A 24,400-nucleotide genomic window follows, 5' to 3' on the forward strand; every position below is an offset into this window, starting at 1 on the left:
GAGAGTCCCATGGACTGCAAGAAGAACAAACCTCTCCATTCTGAAGGAAATCAGCCCTGAGTGCTCACTGGAAGGACAGATCCTGAAGCTGAGGCTCCAAGACTTTGGCCACCTCAGGAGAAGAGAAGACTCCCTGGAAAAGACCCTGATACTGGGAAGGATGGAGGGCACAAGGAGGACAACAGAGGACAAGATGGTGGGATAGTGTTCTGGAAGCTACCAGCATTAGTTTGACCAAACTGCGGGAGGCAGTGGAAGACGGGAGTGCCTGGCGTGCTCTGGTCCAGGGGGTCACGAAGAGGCGGACACGACTAAACGACTAAACAACAACAAAGGAGTCTCAAAGCGGCTAACATTCTCCTTTCCCTTCCTCCCCACAACAAACACTCTGTGAGGTGAGTGGGGCTGAGAGACTTCAGAGAAGTGTGACTGGCCCAAGGTCACCCAGCAGCTGCATGTAGAGGAGCGGAGACCCGAACCCGGTTCCCCAGATTACAAGACTACCGCTCTTAACCACTACTGGCTAAGAACAAATTCCTATGCCCCATAAATAACCCAGAGATGCATTTTAAATAATAGCACACATTCTACTCATGTAAAAACACGGTGATTCCCGGACTGTTTGTGGGCCTGATTTAGAAGGCGATTGGGCCAGATCCGGCCCCCAGGCCTTAGTTTGCCTACCCACAGACTGGACTTTCAGCTGACTCACTAGAGGGGAGCATTTCGAGGAAGGAGATGGTGGCTGAGCTCTTGCGTCAGCCTTCGAACTTCACTCCCCCCTTCCCAACTACACTCACCCCATGGAAACCTTCGGGGTCTGCATTTGCATTTCCTCCTGAAAGCTCGCTTACCAAATACTTCACTGCCTCATCCGGGCAGAGCCTGCCCTACAAAATCCAAACACACGCACAAACCCGACAGCGTTCATCCTGCTGCTCGCTGTGCAGCAGAATTTATCCCGAACAAGGTTGCAGCCCCACTCATTTCCGGAGACACCTGTGCAGGAGAATTTTGGCCCTGCTGGACAGCTATGGCGTCCTCTCCCTCTGGTGCCTTTGACAGCATCCAAAATCTGTCTGAGCCAGCTCGAGAGCACCTGCTGCCAGTCAGCTAGATGGGACAATGGCTCAGGACTGCAGTACCTCAAGGACCGCCTCTTCCCATACAAACCTACCCAGACCCTGAGATCATCTTCTGAGGCCCTCCTTCGTGTGCCTCCTCCGCAAGAGGTCCAGAGGGTGGCACACAAGAACAGGGCCTTCTCTGCAGTGGCTCCCCGTCTGTGGAATGCTCCCCCCCCCCAGGGAAGTTCGCCTGGCGCCTTCACTAGGACACATTCTACTCATGTAAAAACACACTGATTCCCGGACTGTCTGCGGGCTGGATTGAGAAGGCGATTGGGCCGCATCCGGCCCACGGGCCTTAGGTTGCCTACCCCTGCTGTACCCTTTTTAAAAATGCTAGCTCTTTTGGGTTTTTTTTTTTTAAATTGGGTTGCTGGTTTTGTTTTGATTTTATATATTTGATATTTGATGTGAACCGCCCTGAGACCTTTGGGTATAGGACGGCATATAAAATAAATAAATAAATAATAGTAACAACAACAACAGGGATGCGGGTGGCGCTATGGTCTAAACCACTGAGCCTAGGACTTGCCGATCAGAAGGTCGGCGGTTCGAATCCCTGCGACGGGGTGAGCTCCCGTTGCTCGGTCCCTGCTCCTGCCAACCTAGCAGTTCGAAAGCACGTCAAAGTGCAAGTAGATAAATAGGTACCGCTCCGGTGGGAAGGTAAACGGCGTTTCCGTGCGCTGCTCTGGTTCTCCAGAAGCGGCTTAGTCATGCTGGCCCCATGACCCGGAAGCTGTACGCCGGCTCCCTCGGCCAATAAAGCGAGATGATCACCGCAACCCTAGAGTCGGCCACGACTGGACCTAATGGTCAGGGGTCCCTTTACCTTTAACAACAACAATAATGGCCTGATTCTGCATGATTCTTCCTAAAACGTCCCTCGGGAGACACCAAAGTTCAGGCACAGTCTGTACAAAGCAGGCCTTGACTCCGTAACCTATTTCTGAGGAGGTGAACGGCATGCGCGGGGGGCTCTGGGGGGGGCAGGCAGCCAGGCTCCGTAAACCCAGAATGGAGGAGCAGGTACAAGAGAGAGGTCCTGGGTGCATTTCTCGGGGAGGAGTCAGAGTGAGGCTCCACAGGCCCCTGGAGCCGTCTGGGCTGCTTCTCTGTGGGTGCATCGGTATCTATGGAAATCAAGCACTTTGCATGGCCAACGGATTTATAAACTTGCACTTTGCATCTTTAACAACCTTCCCAAAGCCCCTGGAAGGGGTGAGTGGTCCTGTTTGAGGCTGCTGTGAGAGCAGGCCGCTGGGCTCGCTGACCCCCCTTCGGACGGATCCAGGAACAGGGGCTCGTCCTACATCCTTGTGAGCCTGACTCCTCCTCAACCCCCAAACCAATGCTCTGCTCCTTGAGCCCTCGATGTGGGAGAGTCAGGAGAGCGAAATGAAGCAGAAAACAAGGAGCGCATATCCCGCCAGACAGCCTGTGCGGACGGTGTTAATAATTGGCCTGGTGGTGCCAGGAGGAGCATGCGCTCATCCTATGCGCTTATGCGCAGGAGCCCAAGTGAAAGGAAGAAGAACATCATTACTGAGTAACCAGGCAAGACGAGTTAACGTGGTCCAAAGATGCCCAGGGAAAATTTGGGGCATCCATTGCTGTGCTGCCTTCTTCCCAGCCCTAACTGAGTGCCACAAACCTGGGTGGGTTTGGGGGTTGGTTTGTTTTTCTTTAAAACAAACTCTTCTGGAGTTTCTCAGAGCGTTCAGTTTTGCACCAGAATCCACAAGATACGTGCTGGGTTTGATTTTGTTCACTTACCCGCCGCCTCTGCACGGTGATCTGAGCCCAAAGTGCTTTGCAACAAAAACCCAATTACGATCATCCACTTACTGCTGCTGCTTTGAAAATAACGTAATGATTCCACCCAAACGCTCTTTATTCCGGCTTTTGGCACCTGAGGTGCATACTCTTAGGGCCCACCTTATTTCTGTGATTGTAAGTGGCTTTAAACTGCTCTTTAACATGGTGTTCTAATTGCGGTAACCCGCCTGAGACCTTAGGTTAACCCTATTTCACGGCCTAGGACCCTCATACCTATGGGGCCACCTCTCCCGATATGCCCCACGGAGGACCTTTAGATCCATAAATAGCGACACCCTAGAGGTCCCGGGCCCTAAGGAAGTCAGATTAGCCTCAACCAGAGGCAGGGCCTTTTCAACACTGGCCCCGGCCTGGTGGAACGCTCTGTCTCATGAGACCAGGGCCCTGCGGGATCTGATTTCTTTCCACAGGGCCTGTAAGACAGAGTTGTTCCACCTGGCCTTTGGATTGGAATCAACTCGATCCTGTCCTCCTCTTTCCTTTTTCCTTCTGTAATGGAACTCTTATTTGGGGACTTCCCTGGCTTTTTTCTGGCTCAAGTAGGACCAGTCTGGATAGTTGGCCTTGGTGAAGACGTTTTCATCCCCCCAAAAGTTTTTGAGTTTCTGCTGAAATGAGGCTGCATTTTAATGTTGTATTTTAATCTTGTTTTTTAAGTTATATTTCAATCAATTGTTTTATATCTGGTGTTAGCCACCCTGAGCCCGGTCTTGGCTGGGGAGGGCAGGGTATAAATAAAACATCATCATCATCATCATTATTATTATTATTATTTCGTTTGAAGACACGTTGAGGATAAATGTAGAAGTTTGATGCACAAAGGGCAATCATAGAATCACGCAGTTGCAAGGGACCCCAAGGGTCATCTAGTCCAACCCTCTGGGATGCATGAACCGCAGCTGAAGCATCCCTGACAGATGGCTACCCAACCTCTGTTGGAAAGCCTCCAAGGAAGGAGAGTCCACCACCTCCCGAGAGAGTCCGTTCCACAGCTGAACAACTCTTACCGTCAGAAAGTTCTTCCTGATGTTTAGTCGGAATCTCCTTTCTTGTAACTTGAAGCCATGGGTTCGAATCCTGCCCTCTGGAGCAGGAGGAAACAAGCTTGCTCCATCTCCCATGGCACAGCCCTTGAGATATTGGAAGGTGGCTCTCAGATCTCCTCTTTTCCAGGCTAAACATACTCAGCTCCTTCAACCGTTCCTCATATGGCTTGGTTTCCAGAACCTTGGTCATCTTGATCGCCCTCCTCTGAACACATTGCTTAGAGTGTGAAGATATGTTCACATCAGCGGCAAGGTAGCTGTAGCCTGGTGGCTGCTTGTGCAGATACTTCCGCATGGAACCACTCACGAGTGGTGAGATCACGTCTGCGATAACACCTGAGCATCCACACATATGCCCACTATGGCACAAAATAAAAAGCAGTCCATCCACACCTCTGCCCCACGCTCAGCCGTTCGCCCAGAACCCACGGAGCATCTTTCAGGAGAAAAGATCTTAACTTTGAGCGTTGAGGGGGGAGAAACCTAGGTTTTGGGGTCATTCTGTTTCTGAGCTTTGTGTTGCTTTTTTAACTGTAACGGACGAGTCCAAGAATTGAATTCGACCATGGTTCTTAATTATTAAGTGCTTTTACCAATGTAAACTCTCAACCGGGAGGGTCTGAGCCAAATATTCTGGTGGCTCATGTCTCCAAAAGATTCCATCAATGGTGTCTCTGAAAAATTTTACACATCACTTGGGAAGACAGGTGAACTAATACCAGTGTACTGGAAGAAGCAAAGATCACCAGTGTTGAAGCAATGATTCTTCAACATCAACTTCATTGGACTGGTCATGTTGTGCAGATTCCTGATGATCGTTTTCCAAATCAACTACTCCTTTCCAAACTTAAAAACGGGAAGCGTAATGCTGGTGGTCAAGAAAAGAGGCTTAAAGATTCTCTCAAGGCAGATCTTTAAAAATGTAGTAAAAACACTGACACTGCCTGCGAGCGCTCCAGTTGGAGAACAGCCTTGACCAAAGGTGTCATGGACTTTGAAGGTGCTCAAACTCAGGACGCAAGGGAGAAACGTGCCAAGAGGAAGGCATGCTTGGCAAATCCACACCGTGGTCAACTCCTGCCCAGAAACCTATGTCCCCACTGTGGAAGGACGTGTGGATCCAGAATTGGCCTCCACAGTCACTTACGGACTCACTGTTAGGACAGGGTTTATGGAAGACAATCTTACTCAGCTACAAGAGATCGCCAAAGAAGAAGTAGAAGAAGAAAGACAAGGAAGGCTGGGGTGGGGGTGGGGGTGTTGCAGAAAGCTCTGCGGGGCTCGGGGGAGGACATGAAACGAGGGAACAGGAGCTGTGCCCCTCCCCCCCCCAGGACATTGGCTTCTCTCTCCATTACCGGCCCAAATATAATTAAGCCAGTCTGGACCTCGCTGCCCACCTGCTTCCAGACTGATGAGTCAGCTGCAGTATGCTCTCTGCCTCCCTGGAAGGAAGGAAGGAAAGAAAGTTGCTAGCTGCCTAGTCCCAAAAATGTTCAGCCCTGGCATAAAGATCCCGCACTCAGTGACTTTTGGCTCACTTGAAGAAAAAAAGCCACGAGAAACACAGCCCCTACTAACTAATAAATCACAACCCCAAACCTGTACCATGGCCTCATTTATGAAGGGGTGTAACAGGACTGCTCCTTTCTCCGGAAAGGTGGGGGATTAAGATCCCAGGTCATCTGTGCATTAAAAAAAAAAAAAAATAGAATCAGATCCAGACACTTCAGAACTTTGCATACATTTTCACCACTGTAACAAGGCGTTGTTGTTGTTTAGTCGTTTAGTCGTGTCCGACTCTTTGTGACCCCTGGACCAGAGCACGCCAGGCACTCCTGTCTTACACTGCCTCCCGCAGTTTGGTCAAACTCATGCTGGTAGCTTCGAGAACACTGTCCCACCATCTCGTCCTCTGTCGTCCCCTTCTCCTTGTGCCCTCCATCTTTCCCAACATCAGGGTCTTTTCCAGGGAGTCTTCTCTTCTCATGAGGTGGCCAAAGTCTTGGAGCCTCAGCTTCACGATATGTCTTTCCAGTGAGCACTCAGGGCTTATTTCCTTCAGAATGGATCGGTTTATTCTTGTGTGTAATTTGGTATTTGTGTTTTTTTCCCCTTTTTTCTTGTTGTATCAATAAAAATCTTTAATAATAAAAAAGAATGGATCGGTTTGATCTTCTTGCAGTCCAAGAGTCTCCTCCAGCACCAGAATTCAAAAGCATCCATTCTTTGGCGATCAGCCTTCTTGATGGTCCAGCTCTCACTTCCATACATCACTACTGGGAAAACCAGAGCTTTAACTATACGGACCTTTGTTGGCAAGGTGATGTCTCTGCTTTTTAAGATGCTGTCTAGGTTTGTCATTGGTAACAAGGTGAGTCACCTTGAATTTTTTTTGTTGCTGTTGGTATCCGCCTGTCTCGAGAGACAATGGAGTGCGCCTCCGGGGGTCAAGTCAAACCGTTGAGTTGTGCAAGCCTGGTGAGTGTGGATGGAGGTCCTGGGCTGCCCAGATGAGAAGACCCACCCCTATTGGCAGGGCAAGACGTTTGGCACCCGCAAGGCTGCTGGAGTTGTAGCTTGGCTCATGGGAGCTGGAGGGTGCCAGAAATGGGGCTGAAATGATAGGCCAGGGGTCAGCAAACGTTTTCAGCAGGGAGCCGGTCCACTGTCCCTCAGACCTTGTGGGGGAGGCGGACTACATTTTTTTGGGGGGGTGAACAAATTCCTGTGCCCTACCAAGAACCCAGAGATGCATTTTAAATAAAAGCACACATTCTACTCATGTAAAAACACCAGGCAGGCCCCACAAATAACCCAGAGATGCATTTTAAATAAAAGCACACATTCTACTCATGCAAAAACACGCTGATTCCCGGGCCAGATTGAGAAGGCGATTGGGCCGCATCTGGTCCCCGAACCTTAGTTTGCCTACCCACGCAATAGGCCTTGCAGCCCCTTCCCAACCAGGTCCTAACCTGGTGGTTATAGAGACTAAAAAACCGGCCTCTCCAGGGCTAGAAATTCAGGTCACTCAGCCCCCTGCCCTCTTTGCCCCCACACCCAGGCATGATCCACAAAGAACCTGTGGCACCTTAGTAATGGTAAAGGGACCCCTGACCATTAGGTCCAGTCGTGGCCGACTCTGGGGTTGCGGCGCTCATCTCGCTTTACTGGCCAAGGGAGCCGGCGTACAGCTTCCGGGTCATGTGGCCAGCATGACTAAGCCGCTTCTGGCGAACCAGAGCAGAGCACGGAAACGCCATTTACCTTCCCGCCGGAGCGGTACCTATTTATCTACTTGCACTGGTGTGCTTTCGAACTGCTAGGTTGGCAGGAGCCGGGACCGAGCAACGGGAGCTCACCCAGCTCACCCAGTCGTGGGGATTCGAACCGCCAACCTTCTGATCGGCAAGTCCTAGGCTCTGTGGTTTAACCCACAGCACCACCCATGTAGAGACAGATTAATGATGGCAGATGGCATCGTTTTCATCGCATGCATGAAAAGTTCTCCTTGGTTGCCACCTCTATATCTGTGTTGGTGTGAAAGGCGGGACAAACGCGGCGGTTCTGTGTACAGACATATAGATGCCCCTTGGGGTCCCTTCTAATTCTAAAATTCTATCTTTCACACACACACACCTGATTAAGTAGAGTGAACACCGTGAAGGGAATTCTGATAGACTTTTGTTAAATAGAACTCCCAGCGAAACAGACTGTTGGAAGATTCAGGGCCGGTAAAAGAATCTCCTTCTTAGAACTGTGGAATCGTGGAGTTGGAGGGACCCCATGGGTCATCTAGTCCAACCCCCTTTCAACGCAGCGCATTAAGCGAACTATGGGCACGTTGAGAGGGCTTCAGTTTGTGGCCAGAACAGTGCCACCCTCTCCCCAAACACCCCGTCCTCCCTCAAAGACAGTGGATGAATTTTCTCTGCCTGATTCCTACATGTTAATGCAGTGATCCAATATTAGCAGGAGTGAAATTCCTCCAACCACTGTACTTGGGGACTGAAACTCGGAGGAGCCTGAAAGCAGCTCCCAGACCACCTCCCCAAAACCCCAGCTCCGTAAATGGCGGAAAAGAAGATGGCTGCACCATCTCAGTGCCGAAAAGCAGAACATGCCCTGGCAGTGTTTTTAAATCCATAGCCCCAGGGCATCGGTTATCTCTCCCCACTTCCAGAATCTGGGAAATGTTTAAATGCTATAGAACAAAGGCCAGAAAACAGGAAGATTCGGCCACCACAGTTTGGGGTTACCACCATGAAAACACCACCCAGTTGTGTTAATACTGCCATAAAATTTAGGGAACAAGCTGTACTACCAAAACGATTAAGGTTTTAAATGATAATTTTAGATTATTTTAGTGATCAAGATTTAATATACCGTATTTTTCACTCTATAAGACGCACCAGACCACAAGACGCACCTAGTTTTTGGAGGAGGAAAACAAGAAAAAAAATATTCTGAATCTCAGAAGCCAGAACAGCAAGAGGGATCACTGCGCAGTGAAAACTGCAATCCGTCTTGCTGTTCTGGCTTCTGGGATAGCTGCACAGCCTGCATTCACTCCATAAGATGCACACACATTTCCCCTTACTTTTTAGGAGGGAAAAAGTGAGTCATAGAGCAACAAATATGGTCTCTGTTGTACCCAACTGCAATTCAATTATGATTTTCCTGATATTGTAAGTGACCTGGAACTGGTCTGTGACCGTAATAATAAAATTCATTCATTCACACACCACCCGGTATAACCAGAGTTAACCAGGGCTAAAGAACCCCTGACCGACGGCCAACTGTAGTTGGGGGGGACCCCCAGCGGTCATCTAGTCCAACCCCCTGTCATGCAGGTGTCTTTCACGCAGCTCATTAAGCGAACTATGGAACTCCCTCCCACATGAGGCAGGGACGGCCCCCAATTTGGATGGCTTTAAAAGAGGGACTCCTGATGTTCTGGTGAGTCTTCAAGGCGCCACAAAACTCTCCGTTGTTTTTTTTGCTTCGACAGACGAATACAGCTACCCCTCTGGAAATTGCATGCTCTGAGAGAGGCAGGAGGTGACACACAGGCTGCACGGCTTGTGTGTCACAAAGAAGGATGTCGCCTGCCTGCTTCCTGGGTTCTCTCCTACCATCACCCCTGTTCCGTCAACGCTCTGCTACTCCCCCGCCATGACTCCCAGTAACAGCCTGTGCTCAGACCCCCAATTTGATTATCCCGCCACTGGCCTATTTATATCCCAGAAACGCACTCTCTGCCTCTGAGGCGGCCACAAACCAGCTGTCGTTTGCGCACACTTGGTTTACAGGAACCCAAAACTTTCCACCAGGCTCTGGAGTCGGTGGGAATTCTTGCCCAAAACTGCTTTTGCCCTCCCCACCATGGCAAGCGAAAGGAAGTCATAGAATCTTAGAACTGAAAGGGATCCTCAGAGGCCATCTATTCCAACCCCCTTCAATGCAGCAATCAAAACTAAATAACGTGGTGTGTTTTTTCACTCCATAAGACGCACCCGACCATAACACGCACATAGTTTTTAGAGGAGGAAAACAAGAAAATAAATATTTGGAACGAAACAGTGGATGTATGATTTTTGTGGTTCATGCTGTGGCCACAGACATGTGATCTGACGGTGAGTTTGGGGTAGCCCATTACAAAAATCCTGAGGATCCATGTGGATCCGTGCTTTGTAACCACATTTTTGCGCCATTGTGGCCCCACGCAACAGTAGGTGCGTGGTTTTTTTGGTGCAGGCTGTAGCCATGGACATGCTATGTGATCTGATGGTGAATTTGGGGTGACCTAATGCAAAAAGTCTGAAGATCCATGGGCTTTTACCTCCACTCTCCCAGGCAGCCTCTACTAGGTCCCTTTTCTCTCTTCCGATCCCACCGATCAGCTGTTCCTTTCAAAGCTCCCTTCCCTCTTGTTTGCCTTAGTGTCTTTTCCTTAGCTGGAGCAGTTTTTTACTCCTCCTTTTCTTTCAATTCCTCTCCTTATTGCTTTAGTCTTCCTGTCCCCCCCCCCCTTTGCAAGTTTGCTGTCTTTACCTCCCCCTCCCAGGCAGCCTCCTTTATCTCTAGCGTCCCTTATCTCTCTCCCCATCGGCAAATGATCAGCAGCTTTGTTTCAACACCCACTTCCCTCTTTCAAAAAAATATAGCATGGTCTGCTTTTTGCCCCTAGGCAATTCAGCTCCAGGGACCACACATTCGCTCCATCAGACGCACAGACATCTCCCCTTACTTTTTAGGAAGAAAAAAGTGTGTCTTATGGAGTGAAAAATACGGTAGTCCCTGGCAGATAGCCATCCAACCTCTTGTTTAAAAACCTCCAAGGAAGGAGAATCCACCATCTTCGGAGAGAGTTGGAAGTGTCCCTGTTCTGGTAGCGCAGTGATTGACATTGTCAGGACTCCAGAAGTGAGATGATCCCACCCCCCAAAAAATGCTCTTTAGCTGGGATTCCTACATTACAGGGTTGGGCCCCAGGTTGGACCTTCCAACTCTAAAATTCTATGATTCTATGAAGCCCTTGCTTGTTCAGAAAACAGAAGCACCATCGTCGCTGGATAGCTCAGTTGGTTAGAGCTTGGTGCTGATGATGCCAAGGCTGCAGGTTCAATACCTATCTGGGACAGCTGCATATTCCTTCGTTGCAGGGGGTTGGTCTAGATGATTCTCAGGGTCCCTTCCAACCCTACGATTCACCCATTCGCTAAATGCAGAAAAGTTTTTGAAATTCTTGCAGGGTCCCTGTTCCTATAGGAGCGTCTCCACCCCCATCGTTCTGCCCGGACGCTGAGGTCCAGCTCTGAGGGCCTTCTGGCGGTTCCCTCATTGCGAGAAGCAAAGCTACAGGGAACAAGGCAGAGGGCCTTCTCGGTGGTGGCGCCCGCCCTGTGAAACACCCTCCCATCAGATGTCAAAGAGAAAAACAGCTACCTGACATTTAGAAGACATCTAAAGGCAGCCCTGTTCAGGGAAGTTTCTAATGTGTGACATTTTGATATATTTTTAATCTTAGTTGGAAGCCGCCCAGAGTGGCTGAGGAAGCCCAGCCAGATGGGCGGGGTACAAATAATAAATTCCTATTCCTATAAAGGTCCGTATAGTAAAAGCTATGGTTTTCCCAATAGTGATGTATGGAAGTGAAAGCTGGACCATAAAGAAGGCAGATCACCGAAGAATTGATGCTTTTGGATTCTGGTGCTGGAGGAGACTCTTGAGAGTCCCATGGACTGCAAGAAGATCAAACTGATCCATTCTGAAGGAAACCAGCCCTGAGTGCTCACTGGAAGGACAGATCCTGAAGCTGAGGCTCCAAGACTTTGGCCACCTTGTGAGAAGAGAAGACACCCTGGAAAAGACCCTGATGTTGAGAAAGATGGAGGGCGCAAGGAGAAGGGGACGACAGAGGACGAGATGGTGGGACAGTGTTCTCGAAGCTACCAGCATGAGTTTGACCAAACTGCGGGAGGTAGTGGAAGACAGGAGTGCCTGGCGTGCTCTGGTCCAGGGGGTCACGAAGAGGCGGACACAACTAAACAACAACAACAATTGGAAGGACACGACTTCTCTGAAATCAGCCTTGCAACAACCAGTTAGGAACCAGGAAGTTTTGAGTTAGTAAGGACAAACCTTTGACGGGCAGAGGGTGCGAGACAAAGGCAGGCTTGTGACAGTAGACAGCAGTCCTTTGATTGACACGCTTTCCTCCAGTGCTTCAAAAGGGAAGAGGCAGCCAGGTTTTGGAAATAGGCAAATGGGTTTAAGTGGTATTGATTAAGCCCAGGCGCCTTCTCCAGGCAGGCAGAGTGCTTGCTCCAAGCCACACTGCCCAGCCTCTCTCCCAGCCCCTAAGTCAGGGATTTTCATCACCTGGGCATGTTTGGTTTGGGCGCGTCTGCCAAGCGCCTGCCCAGCTAATCTCGAGGTCTGAGTAAATAACCACGTCTAGGGTTTGGTGCAAGCCTGGGCTTGAGGAGAGTCCAGGTTGCCGGGGCCTCCTTTTCTCCCACGGAGAGCAAGAGGGAATCTGGCACGGCCGGGCTGTAGCCGAGGCCTGGCTGTTTCTTGGTGCCTGCCTGCCTCAAGGAAATGCAAAGGGCAGAGTGTTGCTGACCATGTGCAGAGCACCAAGACGCCGTCACTGCGACAAAAAGCAAACCCAGCTGGGATTTGCGGGACAAGAGGAGACAAGAAGAAAAGTTCGAGAGCAGCAGCCGTGCTAGTCTGTTGCAGCAAGTCGAAGAATCATATACCGTATTTTTTGCTCTATAAGACTCACTTTTTCCCTCCTAAAAAGTAAGGGGAAATGTGTGTGCGTCTTATGGAGCGAATGCAGGCTCTTGCTGTTCTGGCTTCTGAGATTCAGAATATGTTTTTTCTTGTTTTCCTCCTCCAAAAACTAGGTGCGTCTTGTGGTCTGGTGCGTCTTATAGAGTGAAAAATACGGTAATTGTCAGTTTGAGACCCTGGGGTCATCCAGTCCCACCCGCTGCAATGCAGGAATCTCAGCTAAATTATCCATGACAGATGGCCATCAAACCTCTGCTTAGAAACCTCCAAGGAAGGAGAGCCCACAACCTCCAACAGCTCTTACCCACAGAAAGTTATTCCTGATATTTAGTTAGAATCTTCTTTCTTGTAACTTGAAGCTATTGGTTTGGTCTCTTGCACTCTGGAGCAGCAGAAAACAAGCGTGCTCCATCTTCCGTGACAGCCCTTCAAATATTTGAAGATGGCTATCATGTCTCCTCTCAGTCTTCTCCTCTCAAGGCTAAACGTCCCCAGCTCCTTCAACCGTTCCTCAAAAGGCTTGGTCTCCTGACTCTCGATCATCTAGTTATCTCCCGCTTGGACTACTGCAATGCGCTCTACCTGGGGCTCCCTTTGAAGGTGACCCGGAAACTGCAATTAATCCAGAATGCAGCAGCTAGACTGGTGACTGGGAGCAGCCGCCGAGACCATATAACACCAGTCTTGAAAGACCTACATTGGCTCCCAGTATGTTTCCGAGCACAATTCAAAGTGTTGGTGCTGACCTTGAAAGCCCTAAACGGCCTCGGTCCAGTATACCTGAAGTTACAGGGAACCAGGCAGAGGGCCTTCTTGGTGGTGGCGCCCGCCCTGTGGAACGCCCTTCCACCAGATGTCAAAGAGAAAAACAACTACCAGACTTTTAGAAGACATCTGAAGGCAGCCCTGTTCAGGGAAGTTTTTAATATTTAATGCTGTATTGTTTCTAACACTTGATTGAGTGGCTGGGGAAACTCAGCCAGATGGGCGGGGTATAAATAATAAATTATGATGATGATGATGATGATGATGATGATGATGATTATCTTTATCTTTATCTTGGTTGCCCTTCTCTGCACACCTCCCAGTTTTTCAATCTCCTTCTTAAACTGGCTCAGCCAGAACTGGACACAGGACCTCAGGAGGACACTGACCCAGGCAGAATAGAGCTGTGACCTGGATGCTAGACCTTCGTTGGTGCAGTCTGGAATTGCACCAGCCCTTTTTGGTGGCCGCACCACCTCGTTAGGGAGCTTGTAGGAAGCCCTGCACTCTTAACATGCTCAGAGGTACTGCCCAGGTCTGCATCCTCTGCCAACCTGCAGTTGTTTTGGGTCCCAGGTTGGCAAAGTCTGGCAGGCTGATTCTCTTCCTTCTCCGCTAAACCCCCACCAGCGTCACAATCTCAAACCTGGTTCCCTTCTCTAGACCACAAACCCAAAGAGATTCAGATCAACCGGCAGCGCTTCTCCTCATCTCCTGCTACTGCAACAGCTGCCGATTCGTGCGGATATTTCAGCCTCAACAGATGGAGACGCCATCTCAGGCATCCTTTCGCTCGGGAGAAATACAAAAGCTGCCTTGTGTCACAACAGAAGGTTTGCCTCTCTCTCCTGGGACTCTGTCCCGCTCTGACTGGCAGCCAACTCTCCAGGGACCAAGAAACCTTCACCACCAGCTTTCTGAGATCCCTTTAACCGGGAGATTTGGGGCATATTCCTGTGCCTGCCCCAACCACCACCCAAGGCCAGCCACTGTTTGGGATTACTTTTCCGAGCACAATTCAAAATGTTGGTGGTGACTTTTAAAGCCCTAAACGGCCTCGGTCCTGTATACCTGAAGGAGCGTCTCCACCCCCATCATTCTGCCCGGACATTGAGGTCCAGCGCCGAGGGCCTTCTGGCGGTTCCCTCACTATGAGAAGTGAGGTTACAGGGAACCAGGCAGAGGGCCTTCTTGGTGGTGGCACCTGCCCTGTGGAACGCCCTTCCAGCAGATGTCAAAGAGAAAAACAACTACCAGATTTTTAGAAGACATCTGAAGGCAGCCCTCTTTAGGGAAGCTTTTAATGTTTAACAGACCACTGTATCTTAATGTTTTGTTGTAAGCCGCCCAGAGTGGCTGGAGAAGCCCAGCCAGATTATAAATAATAATTAATAATAATAATAATAATAATAATAATAATAATTCTGGTTGCCGCTGCTCAGTGGCCACAAGTTACTTGTACTTGCCCCTTGCAAGGTCTTGCGCTGGAGAGGTGTGCCACAATCCTTGCCTCCCGTCCCCAAATCCCAAAGCCTGCATGCAACTCATGCCTTGCCTTAATCTGAGCAGCAGAATACGTTTTAATAAGTAATTATAATTATAATTTTCGGATTTGCTAGTCTTCATGGAGTACCACAAGTCGGACTCGAATCATGTGAAATAACGAGAGAGAGAAAGACCTGAATCATCTTCCATGCCGGGGTCCCAAGTAAGAGGTGGTGGCTTTCCAGCTAGGCTTATAGAATCATCAGAGTTGGAGGAGGCCCCTCAAAGGTCCTCTAGTCCAACCCCCTGCTCCAGCATTCCTGGCAGGTGTTGTTGTAAATAAAATCTGCCCTTTTCCCCTTATGGGGTATCCAAGAGCCCATATAGAGTCCTTACGTAGGTTCCCTATTGGTAGGAGAAAATAACAGAGGCCAAGCAGAGAATATTGAGAAGCAAAGCAGCTAGTAAGCCTGAACTTTATTGATCTGTTGCAACAGGGTGCTCCCCTCACATGCAGGAAAGGAGGAGGACCCAGAACAAATGTGTGCCTGCCCTTATATAGACATTTTAAATTCCCTGCCCTGGAGCTCAAGACCACCCCTCCATACATCACACCTACATCACAGAAAAGGCGGTCTACAACAGAAATTTGAGTGTTGCTGTTTTTCCTGTCTGCCAAGTTATCTGATAATAGCTTATCTGATTGCCTTTCCTGGTAGTCTGGCTCACACTATTCATACACAGACATACCCTTAAGACAGGATTTGTGAAGGAAAAGACAATGGGGAGGCTTTTCCATTTTCCTCTGACCTTGCAGAGAAAACATTTGGTCAGTTTGGGAGCCAAAAAATGGTTTCAGGTCGGTCTTCCTGTCCTGATCTATGTATGTGCTTGGTTGGTACATTTATGAACATTTAATATATATCTAAGACCTTAAAATTCTTACCACAGTGGTCAACCAACCTGGGCTGAAAAACCTTCCAGCCTCTGCCACTGTGGAACAGCTCGTACTGCCAGGAAGTTCATCCCACTGTTTAGTCTACCCCCCCTTTTTTTGTAATTTAGATCAACTGGCTCCAAATCTTCTCTATCACTTGTATGTGGCAGCCCTTAGGATACTGGGAGATCAGATCTCTTTCTCCATGAATCTGTCTAATCCACTTTTAAAACCATCCACGTTGATGGCCATCACTGCCTCCAGTGGAAGAGAGTTCCATAGGTCAACTGAGCATGGCATGAAGAAGGACTTGGCTGCCAGGCTGCCACTCCTATCTGTCTCTGCTTCTCCAGCTGGCAAAGCAGGGATCCATCATGTCTGGCTGTTTCCCCCTCCCAGGACTTGGGTCTCTCCTGGCTGTTCACTGTCTATGATCATAGAACTGCAGGTTTGGAAGGGACCCCTGAAGGACATCCATTCCAACCCCCTGCAATGCAGGGATCGCAACTAAACGACGTTGCCCTCTATGCATGTTTGTGAGTGTCCTCCTTCAGTTGTTGGTGCCTGGAGGGGTATTGTGGCATGTCCCCTCCTAGAAACCGACCTCTGATCATAAGGCCTAGAAACTTGATATTTCCGAGAAGTTAAGTCGCAGCTGGGAATCCTCAGCTATGTGGCCTGGCAGAGGCACCAGCCCTGGAGCCCCTGAGAGGTTAAGGCATGAAGGGACCCCTGCTCAGATGCCCAAAGCACCCATGGAGGCACCCAGGAAGTCCAACCCAGACAGGATGGAGGTGTTAACAGCAGGGCAGGCAATTTGTTCTGGGGAGGGTCACCCCTTCCTTGAAGGATCCAGTGCGTGACTTTGATCAAAAGTGCATTTTATCAGTTGCAGGCATCTCTGCTTGTTTGCAGAAGAAACACAATCGGAATGATCAAGCGGGTGGAGCAATTATTTTAAGAGGAAAGGTTACAACATTTGGGGTTGCTTTTTTATTTTTTATCTAGCGAAAAGGCTAGATACCGTATTTTTTGCTACATAAGACACACTTTTTTCTACCTAAAAAGTAAGGGGAAATGTCTGTGCGCCTTATGGAACGAATGCGTGGTCCCTGGAGCCGAATTGCCCAGGGGCAAAAAGCAGATCATGCTCTCTTTTTTCTTTTTTTTGAAAGTGGGAAGGGGGTGTTGAAACAAAGCCACTGAGCAGCTGATCAGCAAGCGATCGGGAGTGAGGTAAGGGACTCTAGTGATAAAGGAGACTGCCTGGGAGGGGGGAGGTAAAGACAGCAAACTTGCAAGGAGAGGAGACAGGAAGACTAAAACAACGAGGAGAGAAATTAGACGAAAAGGAGGAGCAAAAAACTACTCCAGCCAAGAAAAAGACAGTAAGGCAAACAAGAGGGAAGGGAGTGTTGAAAAGAAGCCAGTGAGCAGTTAATCAGCAAGCGATCGGGAGGGAGATAAGGGACTCTAGAGATAAAGGAGGCTGCCTAGGAGAGGGGAGGTAAAAGCATGTCCATGGCTACAGCCTGCACCAAAAAAACCACGCACCCACTGTTTCCTGGGGCTGCAATGGCGCAAAAACGTGGTTAAAAAGCACGGATCCACATGGATCCTCAGGATTTTTGCATTGGGCTACCCCAAACTCACCGTCAAATCACATGTCTGTGGCCACAGCATGAACCACAAAAATCATACATCCACTGTTTCGTTCAGAATATTTGTTTTCTTGTTTCCCTTCTCTACAAACTAGGTGCGTCTTATGATCAGGTGCGTTTTATTGGGCGAAAAATACGGTAAATGGGGGGGGCCACAGAGAGAGAGAGAGATCTCACAGAGGTGTGCTAAATTATGCATGTTGTAGAGAAAGTGGATAGAGAACTTTCCTCCATCCCATAATACTAGAACCCAGTGGGGCCTTATCCAGTACAGCTGAAGCTCTGGGATTTGCTCCCAGGAGAGGCAGCGATGGTCACCAGCATAAATATCTTTAAAATGCACTGGCAGGAATGCAGTGTGAAACACAATAAATGAACGAATGGAGGATTGGTAATTTTGCGGGCATCCGTCAGTCTCCAGAGACAATGGAGTGTGTTTCGGTGGGCCAAATCAAACTGCTTGAGAATCACAGCGCTTGCTGTAGCTGCAGAGACCGGTAACTCATAACTACATTCTTTTTGCTGTGTTAGCATCACTGAAGTGACCTCCCCGGCAAGTGTGTCTGGGCTGCCAAGTTGGAGGTCCTGGGCTGGAGGTCCTGGGCTGCCAAGTTGACCCCCTCTTGGCCTCGCGGATGTGGTCCAACGGAGGAAGACATTTGGCACCAGCTTGGCTGCAGGAGTTGCTGGATGGAGGTGTTCAAGGAACCATGTGGGTTAAACCACAGAGCCTAGGACTTGCCGATCAGAAGGTCTGCGGTTCGAATCCCCGCGACGGGGTGAGCTCCCGTTGCTCGGTCCCTGCTCCTGCCAACCTAGCAGTTCAAAAGCACACCAGTGCAAGTAGATAAATAGGTACCGCTCCAGCGGGAAGGTAAACGGCGTTTCTGTGCGCTGCTCTGGTTCACCAGAAGCAGCTCAGTCCTGCTGGCCACATGACCTGGAAGCTGTACGCCGGCTCCCTCGGCCAGTAAAGCCAAATGAGCGCCGCAACCCCAGAGTCGGTCACGACTGGACCTCATGGTCAGGGGTCTCTTTACGTTTTAGGCTTTACTCACAAGTCTTTTCTTCTCCTAAAGAAGGTTTAGGATCGAGAGTTTTCCTTCTCCTGGATGGGCTACCTTCCCATGTTGACGAGCCCCCCCACCTGCCCAGTAATAGTCCCACTCTATTTTACATCAGTAGTGATGTGAGAGCTGGACCATCAATAAGGCTGATCACTAAACAATGGATGCTTTTGGATTCTGGTGCTGGAGGAGACTCTTGAGAGTCCCATGGACTGCAAAAAGATCAGACCTCCCCATTCTGAAGGAAATGAGCCCTGAGTGCTCCCTGGAAGGACAGATCCTGAAGCTGAGGCTCCAAGACTTTGGCCACCTCATGAGAAGAGAAGACTCCCTGGAGAAGACCCTGATGTTGGGAAAGATGGAGGGCACAAGGAGAAGGGGGCGACAGAGGACGAGATGGTGGGACAGTGTTCTCGAAGCTACCAGCATGAGTCTGACCAAACTGCGGGAGGCAGTGGAAGACAGGAGGGCCTGGCGTGCTCTGGTCCAGGGGGTCACAAAGAGGCGGACACGACTAAACGACTAAACAACAACAACAACATTCTGTTTTGGTCAGGCCACCCCTGGAGCCCCATGTCCCGTTCTGGGTGCCACAGTTTCAGATGGATACTGACAATCTGGAAGGTGTGCAGAGGAGCCTTATGAGGAACGGCTGAAGGAGTTGGGTATGTGTAGCCTGCAGAAGGGAAGACTGAGAGCTGACAGGACACGCATTATCAAATATCTCAAGGTCTGTCTCATGGAAGAGGGAGCCAGCTTGTTTTCTCCTGCTCTGGAGGGTAGGACTCGAACCCGTGGCTTCAAGCTTCAAGGAAGGAGATTCCAACGAAACATTAGGAATAACTTTGTGCCAGGAAGAGCTGTTTGACAGTGGAACAGACTCCCTCTGAAGGTTGTGGACCTTGGAGGTTTTAAAACAGGTTGAATGACCATCGGTCAGGGATGCTTCAATTGAGGCTTCTGCATTGCAGGGGGTCAGACTGGATGACCCTCGGGTGTCCCTTCCAATTCTAAAATTTTGTGACTCTGTGATATTAGGGGAAGGAATTCCTCTGGTTTAGTTTTGAATTGCCTGCATTCAGGAAACAGGAAAGACTATAAGCTATCTATGATTCAGATAAACAGTGCAGACCCAGGGCCAGGCTGCCCTATGGGAGACCTTTTTCCTTTATCCCTCTTTGAAGTTAGACTGGTCATGAGGAACTATCCAGGCCTGTCTTTTAAGTCACTTCTCCCTTCATCCCTCTCTCTTCCCCAGATCCATTCAGCCAGGCAGATTAAGGACCCCCCCCCCAGCGCCACATTTTCCCAAAGCAAGCTGAAGCATTTAGAGGGGGGGGGGGAGAGGCAGTTTTAACCAGCTTGCTCATTTATGCCCCGGCTGCCGCCTCCATGTGTTCCGTAGGCTTCAGAAATTGCATTTGCGCTGATGCAATTACCGCTTTAAACTCGGTTTTTTATCGTCGCAATTTTGTTAGCTGGTGCTGACGGGCGGCAAAAATGAAAGCATAAATAGGATCCGGGGAGGGCCCCTGCGTAGCTGGGGAGAGAGGAGGAATCTCCATTCTTTGTGTGCTAGAAATACTTTTTCCCCCTTAAAAAAGAAAGAAAGAGAGAAATTGCTGTGAGGAGGCTGCCCCTTCAAGGCTGCATTCACTTCAGGGCAGAGTTGGACTAAACATTAGGAAAAGCTTTCTGACAACAAGGGCTGTTTGATAGTGGAACAGTCTCCCTTGGGAAGTGGTCGATTCTCCTTCATTGGAAGTTTTTAAGCAGAGGTTGGGCGGTCATCTGCCATGGATGCTTTAGCTGAGATCCCTGCGCTGCAGCGGGTTGGACTAGATGACCCCAGGGGCCCCTTCCAACTCGACAATCCTATGAACATGGTGCCCTGCAAATGTTCTGAACATCTCCCATCAGGTAGAACGCTGCTGTCAACCAGTGCAGGCAATACTGGAGGCAGAATAAGCTTTCTGTGTTCCCTGGCCGAGGAATGAAGGAAGCAGCCCGTACACCAGAAATCACAGTGATTTGTCCATCCTTCCAGCCCAGTTTTGCCTACTCGGACGGAAATGGGTCTTTCCCGCATCGCCTGCTGTATCCTCCCTTAACAGCCTCCGCCAACCTGGGGGAGGCTGCATGACGTGACGGTGTTTGAAGAAGATGCTGGCACTGTTAAAAGCCATCATCTTGGGAAATTGTTTGTGATACGCCTGAACTCTTTGTCCCCAAACACCCACAGCCTGCTCCTTAATGGTACTTTCCCAAGAGGGGGCAGGGAAGGTTTTCAAGGAGGGAGGGGAAAAGCCTCCAGATCAGGTTGGCACAGCTCAGTGTCCCACACGGGGCACATCCGCCACCAAGTCCTCCCACATAATCCCTGATGAAATGTATCGATGTCAGTGGGGCACTTGTCCAGGAGCGCCAAAGGCTGCCCAGATCCAGTTAAAGGTAAAGGTAAAGGGACCCCTGACCATTAGGTCCAGTCATGACCGACTCTCGGGTTGCGGCACTCATCTCGCTTTATTGGCCGAGGGAGCCGGCGTACAGCTTCCGGGTCATGGGGCCAGCATGACTAAGCCGCTTCTGGCGAACCAGAGCAGCACACGGAAACGCCGTTTACCTTCCCGCCGGAGTGGTACCTATTTATCTACTTGCACTTTGACGTGCTTTCGAACTGCTAGGTTGGCAGGAGCAGGGACTGAGCAACGGGAGCTCACCTCGTCGCGGGGATTCGAACCGCCAACCTTCTGATCGGCAAGCCCTAGGCTCTGTGGTTTAACCCGCAGCGCCACCCATGTCCCTGGACAGATCCAGTTGTTGTTTAGTCGTTTAGTCGTGTGCGACTCTTTGTGACCCCATGGACCGGAGCACGCCAGGCCCTCCTGTCTTCCACTGCCTCCCGCAGTTTGGTCAAACTCATGCTGGTAGCTTTGAGAACACTGTCCCACCATCTCGTCCTCTGTTGTCCCCTTCTCCTTGCGCCCTCCATCTTTCCCAGTTAGGACACTGCTAAGGGCCCCTCCAGACATCCTTTTTTTATAAAATTGTGCATTCAGGATGAATTGCACTTGTGACGCTGTCAGGGCGGTTAGACGCGATTCTGCTTTCAATAGCTTTTCTGCCTGCAAAACCTGTGGGGTAGTCATCCCACTCTGTTTCCAGAACTTCCAGCGGAAATCCTGACTTCCTTTGACGCCACAGATGATGATGGTGATGATGATAAATTTTATTATTCCCGGGGTGTGGGGGGGGTCTCCTGCTTATGTTGTTCTGCAGTAAAAGATTGCCTCTCCAGATGGCAATCATAGAATTGTAGAGATGCAAGCGACCCCTCCAGGGTCATATTCTGGTCCGACCCCCTGCAATGCAAAAGAATCTCCGAAGGCTTAAATAAGACTCTACAACAAGGAGAGTCTGCCACATTCCTAGGTTGTCTGTTCTTCTTAATATTTGGTTGGAATAGCGTTCCTGGTATTTGGCTGGAATCTCCCTTCTTGAAATGTGAATCCGTGGGTCCCACCCTCTGGGGCAGCAGAAAAACAAGCTTGCTCCATCATTCATGGGACAGCCCATAAAAGATTTAAAGGTGGCTACCATATTACTTCTCTTCCCCACCCCACCCCCTTTTCCTTTATTTATTTATTTATTCATTTAACATACTTGTTACAAAATATGAGCAAAATATTGCAAATACATACCTACGTATAGATTTCAGCTAAGCAAACATAGATAAAAAAGAACAAAAGAGAAAAGAAGAAGAAGAAGAAAAGTTGGAAGAATTTCTTCCAAATTTATTCTACAAATATCTCAATATGAAAATAATAATAAAATGTCACTGATTGACTTCCGTCGCTTACACTGCACTTCCTATATACATTTTAAGCAAGATTGTATCTGTTATTCCGTATTTTCCCCACACAAATATTCTGATCAGTAAGTTTTCTAAATCTTTCATAAATCCTTTCTAAACACAACCGATACTTTACATTTAATGTAGCATATGACTTCTCAACCGTTCCTCGTGAAGCTTGGGTGTCCAGATCGACACGGGAAAGGTCCCAAAACAACTAATAAAATGGAATGACGTGTGGACGGTCTCATATAAATCCTGCACTGACACACCATTATTGCGTCAATGGCATAGACTTGTGGGCAGGAGCACGAGGGTCATCTAATCTAGCCCCCTGCAATGGAGGAATATTTCGCACGGGGCCCTGAGATTCAGAGTCCCGTGCTGCAGAAATGGAGCTATAGATGTTGCAGAATACCTCCCGCAAGAGGAAATGCCAGTCCGTAAGGCCCCGAAACCAGAACATAGCGCAGTCTTGACTGCACACGTTGGCAGTGGCTCTCAAGGTTTTAGAAGTCTCCTTTTGGGGGTCCATTACTGACCTCAGTGGCTAAGGGGGCAAAAGGTCCAGGGAACTGGGAGAGACAGGCAGCAGTTCCCTCTGCCATCCTAGAGACATTAGGCCATGTCTAAAAGGACTGCGGGTGGCGCTGTGGGTTAAACCACAGAGCCTAGGACTTGCCGATCAGAAGGTCTGCGGTTCGAATCCCCACAGGGGGTGAGCTCCCATTGCTCGGTCCCTGCTCCTGCCAACCTAGCAGTTCGAAAGCACATCAAAGTGCAAGTAGATAAATAGGTACTGCTCCGGCGGGAAGGTAAACGGCGTTTCCGTGCGCTGCTCTGGTTCGCCAGAAGCGGCTTAGTCATGCCGGCCACATGACCCGGAAGCTGTACGCCGGCTCCCTCGGCCAGTAAAGCGAGATTAGCGCCGCAACCCCAGAGTCATCTGCAACTGGAGACCTAATGGTCAGGGGCCCCTTTACCTTTACCTAAAATTACTTCTGGGTCACCAGCGATCAGAAGAGGGGCTGACATTCATGTGGGGGTGGGGGGAGGCCCAGTGCAGTCTTTGAGGCCCCTAATCAGGGCGCAAAGAGAATCACCGCTGCGATTCCCGCACTGAAGCGGGCTGGGCTAGATGAGCTTTGGGGGTCCCTTTGGGCTCTGCAATTCTCCTGCCTGTCTGCCCCTTCTTCTTAACACCCAACCTGAAGAGGAGTTCTGGGGCGTTTGAAAGCTTGGTCTCCCCTTCCGTTGGTCCTACTTAAAGGTTGCAACTCAACTGTTCCTTTTGGGTATCTACGATTGGCTGAGGTTCCTGCATTTTAGGGGGTTGGACTAGATGACCCTAGGGTCCCTTTCTACAACTCTACAGTTCTGTGATACCTTCCTAGTTGGACCGATACGGGGCTTCATTTGAGCCCTGGCCTTAATTCCAGAATCTTTTTTCAGCCCCAGGAGTCAGATCTGGGGCATCCAAAGGCCCCTGGGGACGTGCAGAGTACATTCCTCACTAAGCAAACAGCCCTGCACATGATGCATTTTCGCTAGGAACATTCGTCAGGTGCTTTTATATACTTTTAGACTCCTGCTAAATATATATATTTCAGCAAGCCAGTCTGTCCGGACGTGTAATTTAGTCATACATAACTTGTTTTTGAATTTGGCTGATTTCTATCTGCATGGTTATTTCACTGTTTTATGTACACAGCTGAGAGATTTGCTGATTATCAGGCGGTTTGTAAAATTTATTAAATAGTTAAGTGTGTGGACTAGATAGGGCGAAGGGCTTAATTTCTAAGCAGGGCTTAGAACCCCAGAACCTCTCTTTTTATAAATTAACCATGGACTGGACTATCAATTTGTCTGGCTCAACCTGGCACAGACTCTAAAGGAGTAAAGTTTGCCAAGGCAAAAGAATTTTTAAAAGCCAGCTTGCTTTCCTGAGCCTGCCAAATGTCAGGCGTGGTGTGACAGATTTGGGCAGCGGAGCCCATTATTATTTGCTACCCCCAGGGCAAAGACCCGAGTGCGAATCTGTACTCTAATGTACATGTGCGTTTTATCCTAAGCTGCGCTCAGTTGTTTTTGTTTTAAAAAAAAGCAGCCGGTAAATTTAATTAATTTAATTTGACCCATTTTAATGTACAGTGGTACCTCGGGTTAAGTACTTAATTCGTTCTGGAAGTCTGTCCTTAACCTGAAACTGCTCTTAACCTGAAGCACCACTTTAGCTAATGGGGCCTCCCACCGCCGCGTGATTTCTGTTCTCATCCTGAAGCAAAGTTCTTAACCCGAGGTACTATTTCTGGG

General features: G+C 49.3%; 1 protein-coding gene and 1 long non-coding RNA gene across 5 annotated transcripts in view; one reads left to right on the forward strand and one right to left on the reverse strand.

The window, feature by feature from the left end:
• LOC309376255 overlaps nt 1-24,400 on the forward strand; it is an 83,751-nt gene that overhangs the window by 22,128 nt on the left and 37,223 nt on the right. The window lies entirely within an intron of this gene.
• GPR4 (G protein-coupled receptor 4) overlaps nt 1-24,400 on the reverse strand; it is a 38,652-nt gene that overhangs the window by 13,636 nt on the left and 616 nt on the right. The window lies entirely within an intron of this gene.

This window comes from Podarcis melisellensis, assembly GCF_964234715.1.
Source record: "Podarcis melisellensis genome assembly, chromosome: 8".
Classification (NCBI taxonomy): domain Eukaryota; kingdom Metazoa; phylum Chordata; class Lepidosauria; order Squamata; family Lacertidae; genus Podarcis; species Podarcis melisellensis.